Raw genomic sequence first — 17,390 nt, 5'->3', positions numbered from 1 at the left:
ACCAAAATTGGGCAGCTCTCTTTTGCTCCCTGCATTTATTCATAGCGTATGTGATTTTATAGATTGCTTCCATGGAGATGACAATTATAAATATAAGTATAAATAGAGTCATAGATATAAAGGATAGAGAAAAACAATGACCCAAGTATGTATATATACTTACATGAATATATATATATACATGCATGCACACACACACACAGAGGAAAATGTACACAAATACATTGGGGAGAGACAGGGACACAGATTGGGGAGGAGGAGAGAGAGAGAGGAATTATCTATGGTTATTTGGCAAAGCACGCACCACGTCCTATGGTGCATAGCCCTTACAGCCTTGAGAAGAATCAGACTAACAGGTAGGCAGAGCGGGGAAGATGCAGGGGGAAGGAGAAGGCAGAAGCATTAAGGGCTGATTGGGACAAGAACTCACCCCTATTCCACGTAAGTCCTGAGAGGTCGGCATGTCCCTGACGTGTTCCCTCTTGGGAACTCAAGCTACTGGACAGAAAGAAATGAAATACCTCTCCTGAGGAGGCCTGCAAACAAGTGATACAAACCACAGGCCTTGACAGACTTTCCCACTGAAGAAAGCGGGTAACCCAGGAGGAAGGGCGCTGTCCATTGGAGAGCCCAGAGCACTAGATGGCGGGCATCACAGCAGGCTGTGTGTCTGCAGCATCAGCTCCAATGGCAGCAGGGAGAGGGGAGGGAGCTTCCATAGAAACCCTCACGTGAGGATGCTCCGTGCTTCCCCTCTAGCCTTTGACCTCTGGACACGCCCTTCGTGGGGTGTGTGGGATTCTAAGGACACCCTCTGAGACATAAGCCCCCTAACAGGTAGTTCGTTGGGCCCTATCTTCTGAACTTAGAGTTGGGAACATGTGACCAGACAGGCAGTAGGTACATAAGGGGCGTGGAGAGTATTTCACGCTGTACTTTCCTGGGACATTCAGGAGCCCCTGTGCATGTGTGTTTCTCCAGAGTCACCTTACCGGTCTAGGAGAAGTGGGTGGCCTTTAGAGACCTACCCAGAAGAGCTCTCTGCCTTTCCCTAGAGACCCTTAGGACTCCTCCTCTTGTTTGACTTCCAGGTCACAATCTTTGTTATTGGAACGTGTGAATCTCTAAGGAGTGAAGGGATAGGAACTCATGAGTGAAATGATGGGATCCCAGCTGGCCAGGCCCTGGCAGAGCTCAGGGGAGTCGGGAGTCAGAAGTGGCTCTGAGCAGCCACACCCAGGTTTTCCAGTTCACCGAGGGCACGCTGCAGCCCAGAGAAGCTCTGGCAGCACTTGGGATTGGGGCCGGGAACTGGTTGGGGCAGAATGCCCGTCAGCAACTCAGGGCGTGATCCCTGCTCAGCACCTATCAGATAAGAAAGAGGGCGCTGGTGACCTCAGAGCAAAGGGAAGGGCAGGAATCCTGGGTTTGGTTAGAGTCTGCTCTGTGCCTGGTGGGACCGTAGGAGCACCCAGGGTCGATTAAAGGCAGACAGAGCCCACTAAACCCATGCACTACCTATGGGGACTTTGTATCAGGATCTAAGGTCTCAAATCAATATTGGACCCATCCCTTTCCTGAATCAAATTTCCCTCTTAGTGGGTTTGCTGAAAACACTATTCTATGTAATGAAGGAATATGCAATACTGGGGACCCCGCAGGCATTGGGAGATGTGAAGCCCCAGTGGCAGATTCCACAGACCACCCACTTCCTCCACCTCTCTGTCCCTGTGCCACCTTCCTCCTGTGTCTGCCACCTCTCTGTCCCTGTGCCACCTTCCTCCTGTGTCTGCCGCAGGCCTCTAGCCCCTGGAATGGGGTCACAGAAGTGGGGGGCTGCCACTCAGAACGGAGCAGCCCCAAACACTCCTTTGGGGTCGTTCTAACCCAGCCCAGCGCATCTTCTGTTAGGTGCCACACCAGGCTCCAGGGTGATGCTCTAGCCCATGTCTGTCTATAATGTCACTGTTAGTCACCTAAGCTCTAACGCAGTGCTGCCCAGGTTGGAAGGTTGCAAAGTAAGGGACCTGGGTTAACTCTCTGTGGCTGCTGTACCAAAGCAGCGTAGACCGAGTGGCTTAAACAACCACACTTACTGTCTCACGGTGCTGGAGGCTAGAAGTCCCACAGGAAGGGTGCGTGCGGCAGGGTCGGCTCCTCATCTGGGCTGGGGGGGCGGGATCTGGTCCCAGCCTTTCCCCCCCAGCTCCTGGTGGTTTGCTGGCGTCTTTGGATCCCTTGGCTTGTAGAAGGATCACCCCGATCTGTGCCTTCACGTTCATATGCGTCTCCCTCCGCATTTCTGTGTCCGAAGTTCTGCTTATAAGGACACTCGTCATATTGGATTGGGGCCCATCCTACTCCAGTCTCACCTCCTCCTAACTAATTACATCTGTAAGGATCCTCCTAACTAATTACCAAGTAAGGTCACATTCTGAGGTCCTGGAGGTCAGGGTTTCCACATGTGAACTGGGGGGTGGGGGTGGGGTCACCGTTCGCCCATGACAGTAACCGTGGAGCCATGCAGTTGGGGGCAGCGTCTGTGTGGTTCCTGTCGGAGTCTCTGACCGCTCCCCATTCACAGTGTCACCCCAGCAGCTTTGAAAGGAGTGTAAGAGCAGGACGCAGCCCTGCCAGAGTGGGGTCCAGCTTTGGCTCCTGTTTCCTCCAGAAGCTGGTGAGGCTGCCTCCGGCAGAGGAGCCGGGTCTGTGGCAGCAGGACCCTTCTCAGACCCCACATAACAGTGGAGCGGCAGGTGCTGATCGGGCCGAGGTCCTGGGGCCAGACCAGGCTGGGCTTCCTGGGGAGGAGACCAGAACTTCCCTCTGAGGGGAGCCATGAGGGCTGCTCAGTCCAACCACTAACTGCCAGTCAGTCCCATGTTGCCACGGCAGGGTCCCTGGCACTGAGTTGGTTGAAATGAGCAAATGCATTGAAGTCAGCATCTCACTGCAGCTCGGCTCAGAGACCACCTTGAGGGTCTCACTGATCTTTCCAAAACTCAGGGGCATCATATTCAAAGGAATCCCCATCTACCCCTTCATAGAGCCTTTGGAACATACCTACTGCCAGTGGTTTGCCAATAAACCTGCTCTTTGTAAAAGAAAAGCCCATATTTATTGTCTTTGTTGATCTGCAGGTGTAAATATCCCTACCAGGTCCAATTTCAAGTTAGAATGGTTGAACAGCTGGCTGGCAAAAAAGGAAGAAAGGAAGGGAGGGAAGGAAGGAAGAGTGAGGGAGGAAGGAAGGGAGGGAGGGAGGGAGGGAAGGACGGAAGGCCCGGCATGTTTAACAACCAGCTCTAGCCGGCTGGAGCAAGCCAGCTCCAGAGCACCAAGACCTCTACCACCCAGTTTGTTATGAGGATCAAATGATATGTATAAGCATAAAAGTGTTTTATTTACTCCAAAGTGTTTGGGAAAATGTTTTTATTATTGTCCGTGTCTATTCTTGCCCGAATAGACAAGCTCACTTGTGGAGTATGCATGAGCCAGGCGTCCTGGAAAAAACTGAGGATTTCATGGTTCCTGTCCCCAACAGGCTTCCAGTCTGGTGTGGAAATAGCACAGGGATGACTTTAACAGACAGTGGTGCAGTTATATTTGTGATCAGTGCTTCGGAAGGACCTGGGGACTGAAGGAGCCCATGTTGTCCTGGCCTGTGTGTTCCTGGCCCACCACGCAGGGCTCTGCCCTCTCCACCAGCACTGGGGATTGGGTAGAACCCAGAGCAAGGGTGTGGCCTGGGAGGCCAGCTGACTCGGAACCTCAAACTGAGGGAGTAGCCATAGGCCTGGCCCAAGTCCCACAGGAAGGGCCAAATGCCCTGTGTTTATAAAGGATCTAGCTGGCAGGCTCACATATCACCAGTTTTTATTTACAGGGACAAATGAGAACCTCAAATGGAAGGCACAGCTACGGAACTGTGGGGTGGGAGTTCAGTATTTGGTACTGAAAGTATTAGCTCTAGGGTGGGAACAGGCTCATCTCGATGCCCCAGCTTCACATTCTTCTTTCCCTTGTTCTTCAGCTGGGGGTCTGCTGTTATTAGCTCTGACTGGAGATGGAGAGGAACCAGAATGTTCCTCTGTGGAGATCAACCATATCGGGGAAGCAGAGTTTATCGAAGAGCCCATAAAGAGGAACAGAGCAGTTCTAAGACAGATTCCCTAGAAGCAGAGCCTGAGGCCGGGATTTGGTGCCTGTGATGTATTGAGGGAGGGCTCTTGGGAGAAATCTAAGTGAAAGAGGGAAGGGGGGCAGGGAAAGCAAAAATGCTGAGCAAGAATCCATTCTCAGATAAAGTGAAACCTGGGGTGGAATGTAAACTTCTCCAAAGTTGTTTTGTTTTGAGACAAGAAGACCATGATTTCTTCCTCCTCCCCTCGGAACAACCAGTCCTTGGCACTTCTGTGTTCCCCTACCCTCTGCCCTCTCCTGGATCTCTCAGGTGGCTCCAGGGACAGATGGCACCCTTGAGCCTTGCACGGGTCCCCGGAGAAAGTCTCAGGTGCAAGCCTGCAGCTTCACCACTCACAGCAGTGGGGGACGGCATGCCAACCTGAAGAGGGGGCCTGGGTACCACAGGGCTCCGTTACACAGGGGATAGGGTTCATCGTGGGGTTGAGGAATAGCAATAAGCTAATGGGATGGCCTCAAATTCAAGAGCTGAAAAACAGTTTTTAAAGCCCTTTTCTTGGTACACTCTAGCTCTGGGAGTCTACCCAGCCCTGTAGATTAAAAAAAACTGCAGACTACGGGTAACAAACATTAAGTTGGAAACAGAAAACTATTATTCAGACTTTGAAGCAGGGGCAGTAGAAAGTCAGGGGGCAAAAAAAAATCTATTTTAAAAGTAGGGTTAGTTCTTGTAGTTTAAACAGGAACTGTGAGAAAGGGCAAGTAAGAGCGGGGAGAGGCATTTGGGCCCATTCCTTCGATAATGCTTACATTTGGAAGGTGAGGCAGAGGCTCAGGTGAAGATGGGTCATGTGGAAATTGGGGTGGGATACTCAGACTTCCAAGGTGCTGAAGCTCAAGTGGGAGATAAGACAACCCCTGGGGCTCCCATGGCAGCGGACCGTCCCATCTGGTGGAAGATGCTCCAGGCTGCAGCTGTTTAAGGTGGTACCCAGTGAACCCAATGCATGTCTTCTGGCTCAGACAGAGCTGGATAGGGAAATGGGTTCTGACCTAGTGGCTCAGTTCTAGAACGATACCAGTCAGTTCCTCTTCTGGAAACTGATGTCCAGTTCCATCCAAGCCCCTTGACTCACTGAGTCTCTTTGTCTAATTCTTCCCCTGGCCTCCCTCCACACACCCATCCATTCGCTTTGCTACTTTCTATTACCCACAGGCCCTGCCTGATCTGGCCACTTCCTGCCCTCGGGGCTCATCCAGGCTTTATGATCTTACTCACTATGCTCCGGCACACTGGTCTTCTTTCAGGTCTCCAAAGCACATCAAGCTCCTTCCAACCTCAGGACCTTTGTCCGTCCTGCTCCCTCTGCCTGAAATTATCTACCCATATGTCTTTCCAATTGTACCTTACACTTCACTTCTTCATAAAAACCATCCTGACCTTCAGTCTAACACATGCCCAGCATTCTCCACTCTCATTTTGCCCTGTGCTTTTTTCATAGCATTTATCATGACTGGCAAAAAAAAAAAAAAAAGTGTGTGTGTGTTGTTTACTTACATGTTTGGTATCTGCCTCTCAGCTAGATTCTAAGTGACATGAAAGGATTGTGCCTGTTTTGAACACTGTTATGTCCCCCAGTCCTGGCATACATTAGTGCTCAGGAAAATATGTAGAATGAACAAATGGATACATTAAATTAATGGATCAATTGATGAATCAGTCGGCCGATCAGTGTGTAGATGCATGAATGGATGGAGTACTGACATCTCATTCATTTTTTCAAATATGCACTGTTTGTCAGAACCATTCTCTTGGGAGGGGGAAGTAAAAACCACGGAGGCAGGGACTCACTATGTGATCTACAATCCCCACTAATGAAAAGACCACCCAGGCTCTGCTTGGCTACCACTCCCCCAGGGAGTTCCTCCCACATTTCAGTTGGAGGGACCCCCACTGTCCTGAATCCAGACTGGCTCCCTGTTATTTCTGCCATTCCGTCTTTGAGGCCACACAGGTCCTGTCTGCCTTTGCTGCTTCCAGAAAATAAAATTCACTACCACAGACTCACTCCCCCCCGCCCCGCTTAGAGCAAGCAGGTACTGGCTTGTCTGCTGTCTTCCAGCCTTTTGGAACCTCTCCGGCCACCAGCAAGCAGCCGCCCCATCTCTGGCGCCAGCCGTCAAGGGAACACAGCTGGCCGTGCCGATTCCCACTGACTGCACCCACGTGGCAGTTAGAAAAATCAGCTTTGATTTGATTTGCCAACTGAGCCGAGTCATTGAGACAGAATAAATCCGGAAACCCAGAGCCATTTGCAGAGTTACTTTGCAGAAGACAGCCACAATTTTAATCTAGTAAACACTCCCTAAAGATCCCATTAAAACCTCAGAGTAGGTGCCAAAAGCCGAACTCCAGTATAATGAAGCACGAGGTGAGGGCAAGGGTCAGCAACAGCTCCACGCCGGCTGGTGGCACTGATGGACTAAAGCCATTGTCCCAGTTGCAACAGACAGCAGGCGTGGGGGATGGTCTCTTGTAAATATAGCTTCTTTTAATAATGGCTGAGCCTGAAGTAGAGCATTTCACCCACTGTTTTCTCTCTACTCTCCGTGTGGATGGTCACCCCTGCAGGAACTAGCAAGGACAGTAGTGAATAGCCATTGTCCAGTGAGAGGCTCTCATTTTGCAGATGCTAAGACTGGGGCTGAGAAGGGGAATGATGTGTCCATGGCTCCTTATCCACAGGAATAACCTGCACAGGTGGTGAGAGAGGCCAAGCGAGAGGTAGGAATGGTCTGCTGTAAGATAGGAAATGCCTGCTCTACCCTCTCCCATTGAACCTCTATGGAAGGTTCCCTGTTATATGTGTAAAGCTTCCTTGCATGGCTGCGTGGAATTATGGGGAATCTGAGATGCCTGGATTGAAGTCCTGCAACCAAAAATGAACTACTAGACCTTGGAGAAGTCACATTCTATGAGTCTATCCCTTCACTTTTAGGCCTGAGATCATTCACTCTTTCTCCTGATTAGTTGAGAGAATGCACGTGAAAGGCCAAGAACACAAAAGATGAGAAACAACTTGAGCTTCCTTTTTTCTTTTCTCCTTCAGACCCTCTGATATCAGACCTGGAGACCCAGGTCTCTTACGCGCATGGCCTGTGTCTGCCATTCTCTCAGGAAGAAAGGGAGAGACTGGACTCTAATCCCTTCTCACACAATTGTATAAATCGTGCTTTTATCAAACAGACTAAAGCTAGATTCAGAGTAGAGAAACCGGAAGGAGGTAGCAATGATGCTGGGCTCAGCTTTTAGCATTTAACCTTTTCATCTATAGGTCATTGTATTTAGATGAGAGCCTACCTACCAATTATATATAATTATTGACTGAGTATAGGATCTTGCTCATCCACTTGGTAACCTTTCACTATGACACTTTTCCTTTTCTCATCATCTGCCCAGAAGTTTCGGGAGGGACCCAGGGCCAGAGGATGCCCAAATCTTGCCATAGCAACTGGAGAAGGAGTCATAATACAGAAACACTTGCGTGAGACAAGACTATAGTGACCAGTCTATTGGAAAACTCTTGGTTGTTGTTCAGTTCTTAGGAGACCCAGGGGAAAGCCCAGGGTATGAGTCGGGGGTCGGGTAGGATCATGCCGTTCTGCCCCAGCCACAACCAACGCAATGAATTTTCCACACTGAGGCTCTCAGAATTATTTGAGTGTAACAATGCAACGATAAAAGTAAAGCCTGACACATAGTATGCACTAAATTAATAGTGATCATTATTATATTATCCTGACTCAAAACATGAAGCCATATAGGCTCCAAAGGGTTGAATAAATAAAGACTTCAAGAGCCCTCTCGGTTGTAGCTGAGATCTAACCCCAAAGCTCAGGGCCTCTCCAGGGCACCGTTTTGAATCTTGTCAATACCACCATCTGGGCGAGACTCCATGGGCCACTGTCAGGGTCCCCTGACTCCTATTTGTTAAAAGGAGACAGGCTTCTCCTTGTCAGGCTTCTTTTCCAGAGGTAGTTGACAATAGAATCTCGAGGGTATGACGGTTCTTTGGCCTGTCTACAGTGGTATCCAAGCTAAGTCCTGAGATCTGGAGCAGAAACCTCAAGGAGCCCTCGGCTGCCTTTACTTCTGCAACATATGGAAGCTAATAAACCAAGAAATTAGTTTGTCTTCAAGGTTATCTGCTCTAGCATCATCTTTAGCCCATCAGCATCTCTTTGCATTTAACATTCCTTGCTTTAGAAGGGAAAAAGGTCCGAAGGGAAGTCTGAGGTACTCAGCCTTCTGACCGCCATTTTCTCTGTATGGTCTCGATGTTTTAATCAATGGCTAACATGTATCTGTGAGAACAATGTCTGCAAATTGTGAAGAGAGAGGGGTCATGAACCCTCCAGTAAAAAGGCATGCTATGGGGGACCAGGTGAAAGCATGAGACCGCCACCTTTTCTCTCACTGGATTAGTCAGCAGAGGCTAGGCTTTGCTGCAACAACAAATTGATACCCAAATCCTAGTAGCTGAATACCGCAGAGGTTTATTTGTTGTTAGGGCACCCAGAATAGATATGGCCTCAGAGGACCTTACAGTGGGGACAGGAGAAGTATGGAGGTGGTAAAATGGATCTTAAATACCTCACTTGGAAATGATGCATATCACTTCCACGTATGTGGCCTTGATGAAACATGGATTCTTCTGTACGCCTAAGAAGGAGAGATGGGTCGCTCACCAGGAAACACTAGTGATCTCTAGCACAATGTCTGAGTCCCTTTCCTGTTTCTATCTCCCTTTGCATCATGTGAGACCCATGATCCATCACTTATCTGCTGCTCTTCCACCCACTAGGAAGACCTCTCCCCATCCTGGCACCTGTCGGGCTGCACCTCTGTTCCTGTCCCTCGTGGCTGAGTGTTCTCACAAAGCAGAGTTGTGGCCTTAGATGGGAGGGTGGGGAGGCTCCTCGGGGCCTGCCACTGGAACTAAGGCTTTGACTGTTTTCCATTCAATCCTTTATTTTTTTTTTAACTTTTATTTATTAGTTTGAGAGAGAGAAAGAGAGGGAAACATCAATTTGTTGTTCCACTTATTTATGCATTCACTGATTCTTGCGTGTGCCCTGACTGGGGATCAAATTTGCAACCTTGGTGTACCATCAAGACAGTGCTCTAACCAACTGATCTACCTGCTCAGGGCTCACTTAATCCTTTAAAGAACTTCAGGAGATACTTAGCATCCCAGTTTTATAGGTAGAGAAATAGAAACTTAAATGTACATAATTTTCCAACTGACATAGTAAGTGAAAAATACTAAGCCAGAATTTCATTTCTTCGTTTAGTTTTCAATAAACATGGATTGAATGCAACTCAATACTGATCTGTGGTCCCTTACCCCCAAAGGTTAAAAACTTCATCACTGGATTTGGACAGTATTTAGTTCTAGGCTGGGAAAGGTCCTTAACTGCTCTGTGTCTCCAAATATGAAACAATGACAATTAGCACCACTTACATCATGGGGCTAACACATAGAAAGTGCTTAGCCTCAGGCTGACTGACTTATAATAAACACCCAACAGGTAGTAGCTAATGGGAGCACAAGAAACAGGTTGTATTTGTACAGTCTGATGAGGACTACAGTGAAAGTAAATTCAGGGTGCCGAGTGAGCCCAGAGAAGGGAAACGCAAATCAATTCAAGGTGTTCATGCTCAGGTAAGGTGCGCAAAACTCCAGACAAGTTTGAAAAGGAGAGTAACAATTATATTAAAGAAGGTTGTAGGGCAGGGCGGTCTTCTGAGCCAAGGAGGTAGCATGGGCTAATCACTGGGGGCAAGAGAGCTCACCGCTGAACTCGAAAGGGACGAGGCAAAGGAACAGTGGCTAGAATGCCACAGTGACTCGTGGAGGTTAGACCTGTTGAGAGGCGAGGCTGGTGTGGCGAGCCAGACCAGGTCGGCGAGCACTCTGTGCAGCCCCTCGTGTGCATATGAACATGCTGTCCTGAGACAAAGCACGTCCTTGGAGGTACTTGGGCAGACTGCCTTTGTCAACAAGGCTACGCTCTTTTCAGCTTAGAAAATGGATCAGAGATGAGGTTCCAAGGCAAGGACAAGGCCAGAACATGGGAGAACAGAGAGGATGCTGCTGAAACGAGCCCAGGTGGGGACATAGGAGTCATCTGTCCTCGAAAGCCTTCTATTTCTTTTTCCGACATGCAAGCCTAACAGTTCTTGTTTTGCCCGCCTCAAAAGGTTGGGAGGAAAATTAATAAAAAATAGCCACTTAGAACAGGGTTTGCAGACCTCTCTGTAAAGGGCCAGGTAGTGAATATTTTTCAGCTTTGCAGGCCATGTGGTCTCTGGATGCTTCACCTTGGTCGCTCCAGCACAAAAGCAGCTGTAGGCGATACCTATGAAGTAAGTATGGCCATTTGCCAGTAGCTTTCATTTAGAGGCTTTGAATTTTGAATTGTATGTAAGTTTTATCTGTCAAAAAAATGTTCCTCTTCTTTGTACTTTTCCGCAACCATTTAAACATGTAAAAACCATTCTCAGTGCACGGCTGCACAGAAAACAGTGGGTGGGGGATTGGACCCGGCTCAGGGGCCAGCGTGTGCTGACCTCTCCAAGAACGTGCTTACCAAGGGGCGACATTCCCCGCCTCTAAGGGAGCAGTTTTATGATTGCTGTTGACCAAAATGCATTGTAGGTGACGTTTTATAGATTTCACGGCTGTTAGTCAAGCTTGCCCTTTGTGTGAATTTCCGCAATTATGTATTTCCTGTTTATCAGTTGGTCTGCAATGCCTTGCCTCTGCCTCCGTTTTGCATAAAAACTTTCTGCTGTTTTGTTGATGAATCACTAGAGACACAGCAGCCTTTGGCTACCACAGCACGCCCACGTGCCTTTTGTACATTTTCTCTGGAGAGGCAAGTGGTGGGTTTGAAAGGGCAGGAACATTCGTCAGGCAAACCAAGGTTTAAGTCCTGCTTCTGCCAGTTATTACTTCTCTGACCCTGAGTGGGTTATATCATCAGTTCTCTAACTCATCATTTCTTCATTGGTTCATTCATTTATTCAAGAAATATTTAATGAGTGCCTACTAGGTACCAGGTACAGTGCAAGGCCACAGAAGTTCACTAGTTAATGAGGGACCGTGGATACCTTCCAGGAGATTATGGAAAGGAGGGGAAGGCAGCCACGTGTAGTACGGTGAGAAGATAAGGGTGTTGCCCTGGCTGGTGTGGCTCAGCGGACTGAGTGCTGGCCCGCCAACCAAAGAGTCACCAGTTCTATTCCCAGTCCAGGCATATGCCCGGGTTGTGGGCCAGGTCCCCAGTTGGGGGCATATAAGAAGCAACCACACGTTGATGTTTCTCTCCCTCTCTTTCTCCTTCCATTCCCCTCTCTCTAAAAATAAATAAATAAAATCTCTAAAAAGAAAATGAGACTAGGGTATTATGGGAAGACAGGAGACCCACAGTGGCAAGACACTGAAAGATTCCCTAGAGAGAGTTGTAAACTGACACCTGAATGAGCAGTTGTTGTCCAGGTGCGGAGGCAGGAAGGGGGTGTGTCCCGTACACAGTGACAAGCCTAGGTAAGGCCTACAGACAAGAAGGGAGGGGGTCGGAGATGATGGAAAGGAGTTTGACCTAGGGCAGAACAGAGTGTGGCAGTGGGGGGTGGGGAATGGATGAGGGGCAGGCAGGGGATGCCTTGAGGGCCTGTGAGCTGGGTGACAGGGTCTCAGGTTGACCAGTGACAGGGTCACTGAGGCACTTGAACTGAAGAGTGGAGTGTATTGAAGGGGGGAGCAAGACTGGAAGCTGCTTCAATAATGCAAGTGAAACGTGGGTGGTTTGAACTAAGTTGGAAATGAAATTGGAGAGAAGATTTTTGGGGGTAGAAGGGATGAAGCATGCTGAGTGATCAGAGGTAGGAGATCAGAAAAAAGAGGGGTGAAGAATGACCCCAGGTTTCTAGACTCAGCAGCAGCTGCATGGGCAGAGGCACCACTGACTAAGAAAGGGAAAGTTGGGAGAGAAGACATTTGGGCGGAAAGGTTGGTTTATAAGAATTTACTGTACATTCTGGGCAGTTCTAAGTCTTAGAAACATTGTATGTGAGTACCTGGCAGAGTACCTGGCATGTTGTGGGTGCTTGATAAATGGTGACTCTTATTCCATTTTAAACAATCTATTTCAGGCCCTGTTCAGTTACCTCATGATGTTCTTTTGCTGTTTAGTATGAGCTCTTCAGAGTCAATAGAATTGCAGTTTTGTTCATTGTACCGCACGTTTTCATGTGTGTTTCTTTTTCTCCTTCTCTTCTGCATGCTGCCTGGGGACTGGCTTCCTTGTGGTCAGCACCAATGGGCAGCGCCCAGGTGACCCCGGGGACTCCACTCTGCCTCCTCACCACAGGTGATCACCAGAGCCCTGGGCGGGTGGGAGGGGAGTGAGAGCAACCCACGTGCAGCAGGTCCTCCAGGCCAGGTGCACCATAGAGGAACTGGCAGTCCCTGCATCCCACCCAGCCATCCCTCCACCCCTCCATCCACTCACCCATTCACCCACTCATCCATCCACCCATCCACCCATCCACACATTCTTCCACCCCCCCATTCATTCAACCACTCACGCATGCATGCATGCATCCATCCATCCCTCCATTCTGCTAATGCTTACAAAGTACCTACTATGTGCCAGGCTCTGTTCTAGGCACCAAGGAATACAATGATGACCAAAAGAAGACATGTTTCTATACCTTTCTGGGAAGGGCAAGAGCCATTAGTCAAAAAACTCCACAAGTAAGAAAGGGCACCACTCCAGCTGTGAGTGGTGCTGCAAAGGAGAGGTGCCTGGTGTTCAAAACAAACAAACATACTGGGGATCTAACGGAGTGCTTCCCAGGCAAGTTCCAGCTGTGCTGTGGTCTAAGGTTAGGAGAGCTGACTTAGCATGCCTATGCTTAGGAAATGATTAGATCTGTCTTTGATCCCAGGTCTACCATTTGTCCTAGACAAGTCCTTTAAATGTGATGATTCCCACTTCTCTTACCCATTAGTAGGAATAATAATACCTGTCTCTAACCAAGGGCTTATATACTCTGCACATTCAGAGTCCTCTGGAATTGTGTTCTGAGACAAAACAAGATAATGGATATGCAAAATGGTGGGATGCAAGCGCCCAGTCTGGCTTAGGTATTCGTTTGAAGGAACTACCCACCCCTTCCCTTGAACATGGGGTCTGACCTCATTTCCCATAAACATCTGCCACTCTTCAAGGTCAGGATGCAGCGCCCATCTCTGTCAGAGGCTGATGCCCAGTGTTGCCCTTGAGACAACTAGGCCCTGCTGACCTGGAATCTCTACTGCAAGGGGCCCTTTCTGATCCGTGGGAAGTTTCTCAGAGATTTCAACTATCTGACTGTTGCCTCTCTCAAAGTTGTTGCTCAAACAATGGCTTCCTGTCCACAGGTCCCTACCTGGTGAAGTTTATCATGGTGGGAAAGTGGGTACAGCAGGCAAGGGGGACATGAGTCCAGCCATCTAGTACCTTCACTTCTGTCTACCCCCTTTCCCAAACTCGAGGGAGAAGCTGAGGGATGAGCAGCCTGGAGTCAGCAGAGGCCAAGGAGGGTTCTGGAGGATGAATTGTATCACAGAGTTGCTCCCACCTTGGGACAAGGGGTCCGGCATGAGTCCTAACACATACACACACCAGCATCCATCAGCCAGTGACCGAGGGCTGCCAGGGGAGTGCACACCCTCCTGGGGAGGCGACACCCCTTGGTCTTCTGCAGGGAAAGAGCAGTCTGTGAGCTATTTGCACACAGCCAGCACAGCAGCTGCAGATTAGATGCAGCTGCCCAGGTAAGGGAGAGCTGGGCAAAGCCCCAACAGTATTCACTACAGCCAAGGTGTGTCCTTGCCATTGACCCACCCCTAGTCCCATGTGTCACTACTAACACCCCAGAAATGTCATCTTAGCCACTCCCTAGTTATATGACTTCAAGCAAGTTTGATAGCCTTATTTCACCTGCTGCAGAGTTGTATTAAAGGGTACGTTAGGTACTCAGAGTTGAAGGTGCCTTGTATATCACCAGTTTACTCTCACATAGTCAAGGAGAGAGGAAAGATTGCATTAGATGACCCTCGGAAGTGCCCGACTGAGGAGCAGCACAGAGTAGGCCTTCACCAAATGCCAGTGCCCTACTGCGTGCTATCACAGGCCCACTGGGCGTCGCCCTCACCCCCAGGGAAGCGGGAGTTCCAGGTGGGTGCATGGTGACAGTGGGCCCACACACCCTTCACGGAGAAAAAGACCTCTCCAGAGTGTGAGCTGTTGCGTCTTGCTGGGTCATTGTTCTCTGGACTCTATTCAAGTCAAGCAGTCCGATAATGTTTTCTTTAAATGGAGCCAGTCTCATATCAGGCACATTTGTTCTTACCTCTTGCCTTCCCGGGCGTCTGAATGTTTCTCGTCTGACAGGTTTATTTCACTGGGTTCCATTTATTTCCCCGCGTTCCTTGGCGTCGCCTGATGGGTGAGGTGCCTGCGAGTGTTTCTCTTGGCGCTGGCTGTCCCTTCCGAAGCGTGTTTTGTTAACGCTCATCCCCTGGTAGCAATAATGGCTGATTTAAATTATAACTGCGCGGACCTGAGTGATGGCGGTATCAGACTGTAAACACAGTCAGCACCAACTCAGAGAGCCACGCGGGCCTGGCTGACATTCAGCGTGAGCTGAGACTGGGTTCAGCTCCCAGCTCTGCCACTTTCTGCCTGGTGATCCAGGCCTCTTCCCTGGGCCTCACCCCCCTCCACCTGGAGAAGTAGGGACAAAATACCCACAGTCAGAGTGAATCTCGAGAGCTAAGTGTGAGAACAGCTTTAACTTCTCGCCCAGCTCACTCCAACCAGCTCCTCAGGTCTCTGTGACCTGCAGGGTTTCTCAGTTGAGGCACGGGTGACATTTGGGGACAGATAATTCTTCGTTTGGGTGGGGCTGTCCTGTACATTGTAGGTGTTTAGCAGCATCTCTGGCCTTTATGTATTAGATTGCCCCCCAACTGTCTCAACCCTCTAGATCTCCAGACCTGTCCAAATGTTCCCTGAGGGGCAAAGCTCCCCCTGATGAAAGCCACCGGAACTGCACTGTTCAATAGAAATAGAATCTCAGCCTTGAATGTAGTTTTACGTTTTTTAGAGTCACATTAGAAAAGTAAAAAGTAACAGGTGAAATTAATTTAAAGATTGTTTATTTAATCCAGTGTAGATAAAAATAGTATCATTTTCACAAAAAAATCAATATTTTCAAATTGCTAATGGAAAACATTTTGCATTCTTTTTGCACTAAGCCTTTGAAATCTGGTGTGGATTTTACACGTACAGCACTTCGCAATTCAGATGCTAAATTTTAAACAGTCCAAATGAGACATAATCCAAAAAAGATCAACACTGTGTTTACAATTAAGCATACTTTCCACTGCTTCCGTTTAAAGTTAAACTAGTTGCAATGAAATAAACGTTAACATTTGGTTCCTCGGTCACACTAGCCACCCGTCAAGTGCTCAGAAACCCCATGTGGCATTATGGACAGTTCAGATCTACGGGTAAGAAAGTCTTGACCATCTTTGTGCCTAGTTGCTGAACGGAAGTGAATGTGCACAGAGTAGAGGCTCCATGAATGTTCAATTCCCTTTATTCCGTTCCACCTGCCAGGCTTCCCAGAGACTGAATCTCTGTAACCTATGAATGAAGCTCCAGCAAGATCTGCTGGTCCAGCCCCACTGAACCCCATGCCCAGCCCCGGCATCACAGGGGAGACCTCTCCCAGGACTCTGAGTGAGCAAGAACAGATGCTCCAGAGTCTAGGTCTTGGCTTCTACTTCTTTCTTCTCTTGCTTAGAGAAGTGCTGCTTTTCCTCCCACCCTTTAGGGAAAGGGATAGATTGGTTGTTAGTACAGAACACAGTGGTTCGATATTTCTGCTTCCAAAACCAAGGGGCAAAGGCTGGAAGGGAGGAGACATGTTTGTGGTGGATTTGGCTGGAATCTCACCAGGCAATACTGTCCCCGCTGCTGGCTTTATTAGCCTCGCTCAGTTTCATTGCACTAATCTGAATTCCATGCTGCGTGGTTGCGGGCCGTTCTCTCTGAGCCTGCTCGAGTTCCCCTAATCCTTCCTATAGATTTCTCACTCCCTCCCATGCACCTCTCTCCTTTTCAGACACTCTGATGCTTGCTGCAAGCTGCATGTTCCAGGGGCAAGATTTGGACAAAACGGCCCCAGATGGTCAGATCTTTGCCTCTGCCTCCCCTTCCTGCCCCACTGGGTCAGGCAATGCTGTCACATCTCAGGGCATCAATTCGACTGCAGTCAGCTGGGAAGAATCGAATTACCGAATGTTTTTGAGTCAGAGCTTTAGGGATGCCTCAGCCCCTGGTACACCCTGCTGCCCTTTGCAGACAAATAAAGCCAGGGCGTGTTGTCCTCCTAGAAGCCTCCTGTTCTGCTGAGTCTATTACCATGCAGGAATCTACATCCCCCTTCCCACTGCTCTCCGTTTGGCCCTGACTCCTACTCGAGTTTGACTTGACTTAATGAAATGGGAAGACCTCCCTCCTGTTTGCAGCCCGTTCCCAGGCTGCCTGGATTGTGACTCCGCTGAACCTGCTGCTGTGGGTGGAGTTGTGTCTCCCAGACAAGATATGGTGCAGGCTTAACCGCTAGTTCCCGTGAATGTGACCTTATTAAAAAGGGGGTCTGTGCAGATGTAAGTAGTGAAGTCAAAGCCGTGGGGGTGGACTCTGATCTCATGTGGCTGGTGTCCTTGCACAAAGGGGAAAACGTCACATGAAGACACAAGGAGGACGCTATGTGATGACAGAGGCGGAGATTGGAATGACCCATCAGGGAACACCAAGGACTGCCCAGCAGGCACCACAGCTGGGCAGAGGCGAGGGAGGCTTCTGCCCAGTCTCAGAGGGTGCCTGCCGACACCTCGATTTCAGACCCTGAGTCTCCAAATTCAGTTGGTTTAAGCCACCCAGTTTGTGATCATTTGTTGCAAGAGCCTAAGAAACCAATACACTGGGACAGGCAGCAATCCTGAGCACTGGGCAATGGGCGTGGTCCACGCTCGAGAGCTGAGCCTTGACAGACTTCCAGGAGGCCGAGGCCTGGAGCCGCCATCTCAGCAGATCATTTTGGTCCACCCTCTCTCCCT

General features: G+C 49.2%; 1 protein-coding gene across 10 annotated transcripts in view; it reads left to right on the top strand.

Moving 5' to 3' along the window:
* Positions 1–17,390, top strand: part of PTPRT (protein tyrosine phosphatase receptor type T) — a 925,330-nt gene that overhangs the window by 757,670 nt on the left and 150,270 nt on the right. The gene's annotated exons all lie outside the window — the stretch shown is intronic.

This window comes from Artibeus jamaicensis, unplaced genomic scaffold (genome assembly GCF_021234435.1).
Source record: "Artibeus jamaicensis isolate MK-2021 breed Jamaican fruit bat unplaced genomic scaffold, CSHL_Jam_final contig_685, whole genome shotgun sequence".
In the NCBI taxonomy this organism is placed as follows: Eukaryota; Metazoa; Chordata; class Mammalia; order Chiroptera; family Phyllostomidae; genus Artibeus; species Artibeus jamaicensis.
The sequence above is the reverse complement of the archived record's forward strand: the minus strand, read 5'-3'. Positions and strand labels throughout refer to the sequence as shown.